Raw genomic sequence first — 8,574 nt, forward strand, 5'->3', positions numbered from 1 at the left:
TCATAACCTTAGGCGAACTAACATGCATACTTACACTCACATCAAAACTAATTTGATGTATCGTTTCGAAGCTTGTTTTGTGGCTATTGGATGGGTGATATATATATATATATATATATATATATATATATATATATATATATATATATATTTTGCACTTTTCTATTGTTCTTTAGAATATATAATGTTTCTATATTTAAATTAATTCATTTTTGTTCCCAAAAGAATACACGTCCATGCATTCATAGGCTGCTTCTTATTGAACCTAGTTCCTCATGAGGTTAAGAGAAGCTCTGAGACAGGGTAGAGAAGTATCGTTCATAACAAATATGAACGATGTTGTTAGTTCTTGCATAGAGCATGTATTCCCTAATTCTTATCATGGGTATACTTCTAAAAGTGTGTTCAAGTATATGCGCACAAGAGGCGTCTCTGGCAGAACATTAAAACCTTTGTTCTGGATGACATCTAGCTCATATATTGTGTCTGATTTTGAAGAAAAGCTTTGTCGGCTGACCCCGATGCTCGTGAAATGCTTGCCAACATCGGTCATGTGAAATGATCAAGAGCCTATTTCCCTAACATCCGTTGGAATGTAGTCAACATTGTTGTTCCCCAATTTTTTTTGTGTTATAGGTAAATCAACACAATGTACCGATAATAATACTTACCGAGGCAATTTGTGACTACATTCAACAGACTTTCAATGAACGCAGATTAATGGGAAGTAAAATACTGGGTGAAATATTAAATTTATTAAAATACTTGTACAAGAACCTTATTTGATCATATTTACTTTTCAGCAAGTTTGACTACCGTACTCACCCTGTATGCTGAAATGGTGCTTCATAAAACGATGCAAAAGTCTGTTCGGTGGAAAACAACAAAGATCCCGCTAGAGATCCTGTCCCCGCTCCCGTCCGACATTTATCGAGTTTTTGATTTTAAAAAAACTTGTGTTGTTGATCTAAACCGTCATACATGTTAATGTGGGAAATGACGCAGTTTGGGTATAGCTTGCGGTCATGCTATTGCGGCATCACATCATTCGAACATCCATGAATTACCTAATATGGTTCAGATATATTACCGGGCTGATGTGTTTCAAACTCCCTACCAGACACAAACCATACACCCTCTTCCCCATCCATCAGAATGAGAAATACCAGACCCTTTGATTGCAGTTTTATTGCCAATGTAATTGCAATTAATTATGTTTGTAATTGATATGCAGTGTGTGACAAAAATATTATTATTGCCCTAATATTTGTTACATATTACAAAGATAGAAAAAATGTAATTTACAAATACCATATTAATACTAACAAACAAACAAACATTACATATTAAAAAGATTAATAAGCATTACAGAAGGGAAACTTGGTTGATGAACATAAAGGTTACAACTTGTACATAATGATTCCAAAAAAAAATCCAACTACAAATTAAAGTTATCTTTAAGTGCATATTTTGGGAAGTTTCTTCTTCGATCGAAATAAGTTACTGATTATCACTGAATTATTGTCTTTTGCTTTGTCAACCCAACAGATAAACCTAGACTGTGGTCCCTGAAAATTTAAAATCAAACACATGACGTATATTGTGTAAATTAATATTAGTTCAAAGAAGAATAATAAAAGGATAACCCACATACCTCTTTAGGACAAGCGTAAAAAACCCGTCCACGGTTATTTCTAGTCATTGATGTCCTTATAATGCCTTCAGAGCCACAATTGCAGTATTCCATTTCTTTGGATTATGAGAAATCAATTTTAATTATTAATGTTAAAAAGGTAAAGAGTTTTGATGCTTGAATTCCTTTATATAATGACATTTATTAGGGTTATGGATCCTGAGACTATTCTAGAAACACATTCCAGAGCCACATCCTGGAATTGATATTTCGGACCCTAATTTTAGAACAATAATTGTCCTAGATTCCTGACATATGAGTAGTCATTCCGAACAGTAAAAATCATAGATTCCTAACATACGTATACTTATTCGTAACAGTAATTGTCATAGATTCCTGACATTATTTCAGACCAGCTATAACAAGTCTTGCTTTAGATGATGTATGGTTATCCATGTAATGTATTCTTTCTAGAAGAATCACTTACTGCTTCTAGCCTTGCTATAAGGAGGAAGTTCAATCCAGACCATACTTGATTATTATACATGGATTACATCTCATGTTCATGACTCTAAGTAATTAATCAGATTCGAGATCTGACATAGCATATTGGTATTTGATGGATTTTCTAGAAACCATCAATAAAAGTTCATCAATGAGGGATTCCACATTTCTCAAGTCACAGATGATTTCTACCACTAATGCGCATAATTTGTGTTTATGAATAGTTATTATCCAAGTTTTACAATCCCTTGTTAAAATTAGTGCCAACTACTACTACATCAAGGAATGGTTCTTGAGCTGCTTCAAATTCCATGTACCTCCCACGTGCTTTGTCATTAGAAGCTTGCTTTCTGCTAACTCGGTTATCAGAGTAATAAGAAAAACTTATTATTGGTGGCTTTTCTTATAATAATCTAAGCCACATTTAGAGTATTATACAAATATGTATCTAATAGATTTTGGGTTTAAAAGCTTGAGTCCAATATAGGATTTAAATCCATAAAACATTTAATAAGATAGAGACGGAGCCCTTCCATACAAAATCTTATGAATAAAATGTTATATCTACTAGTTAGTTTGTGTTTGTAGTCAAGGTACAAATGATAGTGTTTTATGCGTTATCCCAAGGAAATAAAAGGAGGACATTTCTACCGATTAGAAAGAAAATCATACCAAGTAAGATTTAATTCATCCTTTATTATCACTAAGGTCTTAAATGGTTCTTACCGGTTTGTATCTCAACTTTATATTTGAAAACTTAAACAAAGGTTTCTCAATTATGTTGTACCATGTAAAATATAATTGAAACTACCATAGTTATTAATAAAGTTAATTTGGTATCTTGTGTTAAATCTTAGACATACATTAGAAAGGAAGTCATACACCATAGTGTATATTTCCTTAATAGTTGTTTTCTCTACTATTTAGTGAAAATATCATTAGGAATCTTTTATATATAGGGTAAATTACATGAGTGGTCCCTATGGTTTAGGGTAATTTGTGTGTTTGGTCCCTAACTTATTTTTTTTAACTCGGAAGGTCCTTACTATTTGTTTTTGTTACGTCCTTGGTCCATGTCTTACCTAAAAAGACTATTTTTGCCCTTGATATTTTAATTTATTTAAATAAACACTCCTCCAACCCCACCCCTCACCTTACCTTACATTTTCCACTATTTTTCCCTATTTAAATAATAGTATTCTTAGGTAAGACGGGGACCAAACGCGTAACAAAAACAAACAGTAGGGACCAAGCGCGTAACAAAAACAAATAGTAGGGACCTTCCGAGTTAAAAAAAATAAGTTAGGGACCAAGTGCGCAAATTACCCCAAACCATAGGGACCGTTCGTGTAATTTACTCTTATATATAAATAAGATTTACATATGTCAAATAAACTACATTATTTGTCTTCAATGATCCATTTCTTGAAGTTGGAATATGTGAATGTCATTTAAATAATAAAGATAACAATAAAGATGAGTTTGGTTTAAAACAAGTTTAAGTCAAAAATATTTTGCATGTATAACTTGTTATTTATAAAACATTAATATTTACTTTATAATTCTAATTAAGAGATCTAGTCTCATAAAAGAATTTTAATCATTTACGAATATGATGGTGATCGTTATGAAAAAACGATTTAAGTAAATAATCAATCATTCATAAATTAAACTGAGACATATATTTAGGCAAGATAACTTAAAACATACATTGTTCCAAAACAAACATTGTTTTATATTACAAGTACATAATGTTCCAAACATAATAAACTAGACTCCGAGAATGTAGTTCCAACTAATTGTGCTCAACTGATTACTCTTCAGTAAATATTTGCAAGCCATGTACAAATATTAGATTAACATTTAAATACAAGTACCTAATTATGAAAAGTATGAGTTCTATTTAGGAGATACTTGAAGTACTAGTCTCTTCCAGACTTTCTTTCCAGATAAGATGAGCAGATCCTCTCTTGCTTTGGTATCCTTTATCACAAAAGATTTCCGATCAAATTATCCAATTTGAAAAACATGTGTAATAGGCCTATAACTTGGTTATAGAAATTGTGAAGATACCACAACCATCAAAAGATAACACTAAGCGGTTAGGTAGCATTTATCACACTAGTGTATACAAGAGATGTGCGAGTGTTATAAAACTTCATTTTATTACTTATATATTTGGAGTTTGTATAAGTTATAAAAATCACCATTTTAAAACTTATATTTGAGTATTTCAAACTTTGATGTTATTAACGTTTTTATAAAACCGGATTTTATTTTAAACCAATAACTTGTTACATCTTATGTCCACATTATAAATTTTGAAAACCATACTCCATGTGATGTTTATTTTGTCTAAAATTATTTTAGTATGTGAAAAACTAATTTATCAACCACACATAATAATTTCATAAAATAAACAACACAAACAAGCATAAAATTATATGTGCATAAACATAACCAACTAATGACATTTTTTGTAAGCCAACACAAAAAATTCCAAGTTCAATCCTGAATGGACATTTTAAGGGACCAAAAATCTTCTTGTAATGTTGTTGTAGAAGCTCCCACTTGAGTAAACATCATTTGCTTGCAAAAGATTGGAAAGGCTTCTTGAAAGCAATATTTCAGTAACTGCCACTAAAAGTCTAACAGCCCTTTGTAAACAACATTAGTGACATTTTTCAGAAACTGTCACTAACTTTCAGCATGTTGTTAAACTCAAAAATTGCTCTTTCGTCTTCCAAAAATGGCTCAAACGTCATTTCTTGTTATATTTTTGTACAAATAAATTATTTCTAACAACTAATCTATTACTTATAAAAATAAAACAAGAAAACTAATCTATTTAATTTATTACATACCATATGAATAAATAAATTATTACAACCATTTTTATAAAATAACCAACACCACAACACAACAAATACAATGGTCATTGGCTAGTTTATGCACATCATACATATCAACATACATATTAAATAACATTTGTTTTTCTAAGACAACTTTAAAACGACAAAAGATGCATAAAAACTTTTGTCACATAAAATAACAATTATAAAGTTGTCATAGAAAATATGTATGGACTTGTTTTTATACAAAACCAATTTATCCATATTCTCCAAAAACTAAGATTTCCAAAAATCAAAAAAATCTAACCAAACTTGCAACCTGGCTCTGATACCAATTGTTGGGTTTTTATTCAAAAACTAATTTCAAAAACATAATATTTGGCAACGGAAGACTCAATCATTTTTGAATAACATAAACAAGTTAACCACACCAAGGATCTTTTTGCAAAGTTTGGAAAGAAAAACAAGCACCAAAAGGAAGATGGAGAAAATTACAACATTTGTAGTTCTTTGGATCCTCTTGGGAGGCTTGGAAGTTAATAAAGAATGATGAACTTAAGAGACACCAACAATGACTCAACTTGATGTAGAATGTTAGTTCTTTCGTATAAAACTTTTATATGACCATTAAGCTTTGAACCAAACCCAAGTATGGTTCAAAGAGAGCATAATATAAGCAAAAAATCTTCAAATGTTCAAAGAAAAAAAAGAGAGGAGGGGGAGAAGAGAACTTACAACTTTTCTTCACTCTCACAAGTGTATACCAAAAATGCAAGCAACTAACTACTTTATAGCATACACTTAATCTAAAGGTCCTTAACCATTAAGACCTTTAAGCAAGCTTGTCCCCCATGCTTTCTCCCATGTCTCTACTTTTTGAATAAAAAAATTGAAAGACCATCCCTTCTTACACATCTCTAAATTTTGGCAATGGTAAAGAAAAAGAGAAGAAGAGTTTAAATTTTATAAACTCAAGGTTTATAAAATATAAACTTTGTCTTTAGAAAAAAAAAAGACAAAAGGTTTCAACTAGTTCAAAAGGTTGTGTATGACTAATTAATTCATACCATATGAAATAATGTGTTACTTGTAATTGTAAAATAATTACTTCCATGAAATAAATATTTTTCCAATTAATCATAAGAGTTTATTGAATATTTATTAAAATCAATTTCTAATAAATAATCAAATATATCAAGTTATTATTAGTGTGACTCATTAGTATCATATGTTAATTAACAATATCACTTTAATATGATTCTTGAGCATACTAGATGTTTCACTTCTCTCTTGTTTTTTAAGACTAGTCGGTATGGACACGTTAAGGCCCGTTATTGCCGACATGGAACACCCATAACAGCGTGGTAATGCAGGTAACACTGCCCCCCACATGTTTTGTTGTCCTCCGTTACCACGGTAACGAGCTGCAACATGTATTCGGGTATTAAATTCGAAAGACTTTTTCAAACAATTGACCGTTAATGGTTGTATAGATTAATAAAAAAAATTGTTATATATATATATATATATATATATATATATATACACACACACACACACCAAATTCATTCACTTGTTTCTTTTCTCTATACATTTTATAAAATTTCAATACTTCACAATTAAAAAAATGGATTCGTTCGACCCGTGTAACGATGATGATGTTAAGGATGATATGTTCGTCTCTATGATGTACAAGTATTACATGAATGTGCTACTACAACTAGATTCAGATCCTCTATTAACCAGATGTGCGACGTTAAACAGAGATCACAAAGAACAGCACAAACATCTAGTTCACAATTATTTTGCGGATATTTGTGTCTACCAGCCGCGCGATTTCAAAAGAAGGTTTTGTTTGCGAAAAACTATTTTTTTACGGATAGACAACGCCTTGGAAAGTAGGTATTGTTTCTTTCAAGTTTTGTAATTTATAAATATAGCTTTTATATAATTTAAATACATTTTTTTACAGATTAAATATACGTTTAGGTATGAATTTTTCCAAATGAGATTTGGAAAGCAGGTATTGTTTCTTTCAAGTTTTGTAATTTATAAATATAGCTTTTATATAATTTAAATACATTTTTACATATTAAATATACGTTTAGGTATGATTTTTTTCAAATGAGATATGATGCTAGAGGTAAGCGAGAATTCACATGGTTGCAGAAATGTGTTGCCGCAATTAAACTTATAACTGTAGGGGATTCGTCTGATTTGATTGACGGTTATATGAGAATGTCTAAGAAAACTGCAAGAGAAAGTTTGTATAGATTAGCAAGAGGTGTTGTCAAAAACATCAGTGACGTTTATTTGCGCAAACCTTCGTTGAATGATATTCAACAACTATATGTGGCACATGAAGAAAGACATAGTTTTCCAGGTATGCTTGGAAGCATTTATTGCATACACTGGAACTGGAGAAATTGTCACGCGGGGTAGTAAGGCCAGTATGCGAGTGGTCATCATGGAACGCCTTCGATGGTATTAGAGGTTGTTGCTTCCCAAGATTTATAGATTTGGCATGCTTTTTTCGGGGTTGCGGGTTCCAACAACGACACCAACGTTCTTGATCAGTCAATAATCGACATATTTTGTCAGGAAAGGCATCGGATGCTCCTTTCACAGTGAATGAAAATGAATATAAATTTGGGTATTACCTTACAGGTGGAATATATCAAGCATATTCTACATTTGTGAAGGCGTTTCAACACATAGTAAAACCAAGAGACAAATTTTCAAGAGAAGACAAGAAATGAGCATGTAAGGACGTGGAACGTGCTTTTGGAGTTCTAAAGTCGAAATGGTACATAGTTCAACATGCGACACGACCATATTAGTTAGACATTCTACAAGATATTATATATGCATGTATCATAATGCATAACATGGTGATTGAAGATAAATGACGAAATATTGCGGAGTATTCGGCTTTGGAGCTCAGACACGTGCAATTTCAACCAGGGACAACGAAATATTAAATAGAGTCGTTGATATATAAGACACACGAAAACACGGGCAACTTCGAGAAGACTTGACTGATTATATGTACTATGGTAACGAAGATGAATAATTTAAGGGAAAAAATGTAATTTTTTTTGTTTTTAAATGTTATTTGTTCTTTGTTGTAATGCTTTTTTTTTAGATTTTTAAATGTTATGTTTAATTAAAAAATTAGGTTTTATTTAAATAACATGTATGCTTTATTCAATTAAGTTTGTTTTTATATATAATAAAAAATAAATCAAAAATACAAATAAAAGAAATGATGACATAGAATTTAATGAGTGTTATAACATGTTGCTCATTTCCTTACTTGACATTATAACACCATGGGGTGACATAACATGTGAGGTGACAAATTTTGGATGTGATAACACACATTAACATGTTGCCCACACCGACTAATCTAACATAGTTACCAATTGCAATAACTTACCACCGTCTGACGGCACACACCACCACTTCTGATGGAAACGCTAACTTTCCAGCAAACTCAGTGTGAAATGGATGTCGCCTATTGGTGGTGCTCGTCGCTTTCTGCGGCGAATAAGTGGATGTAGGTGCGGAGTTGCATACGTGTTT

Source organism: Lactuca virosa, chromosome 4, assembly GCF_052849685.1.
Source record: "Lactuca virosa cultivar CGN04683 chromosome 4, Lactuca_virosa_CGN04683_v6, whole genome shotgun sequence".
In the NCBI taxonomy this organism is placed as follows: domain Eukaryota; kingdom Viridiplantae; phylum Streptophyta; class Magnoliopsida; order Asterales; family Asteraceae; genus Lactuca; species Lactuca virosa.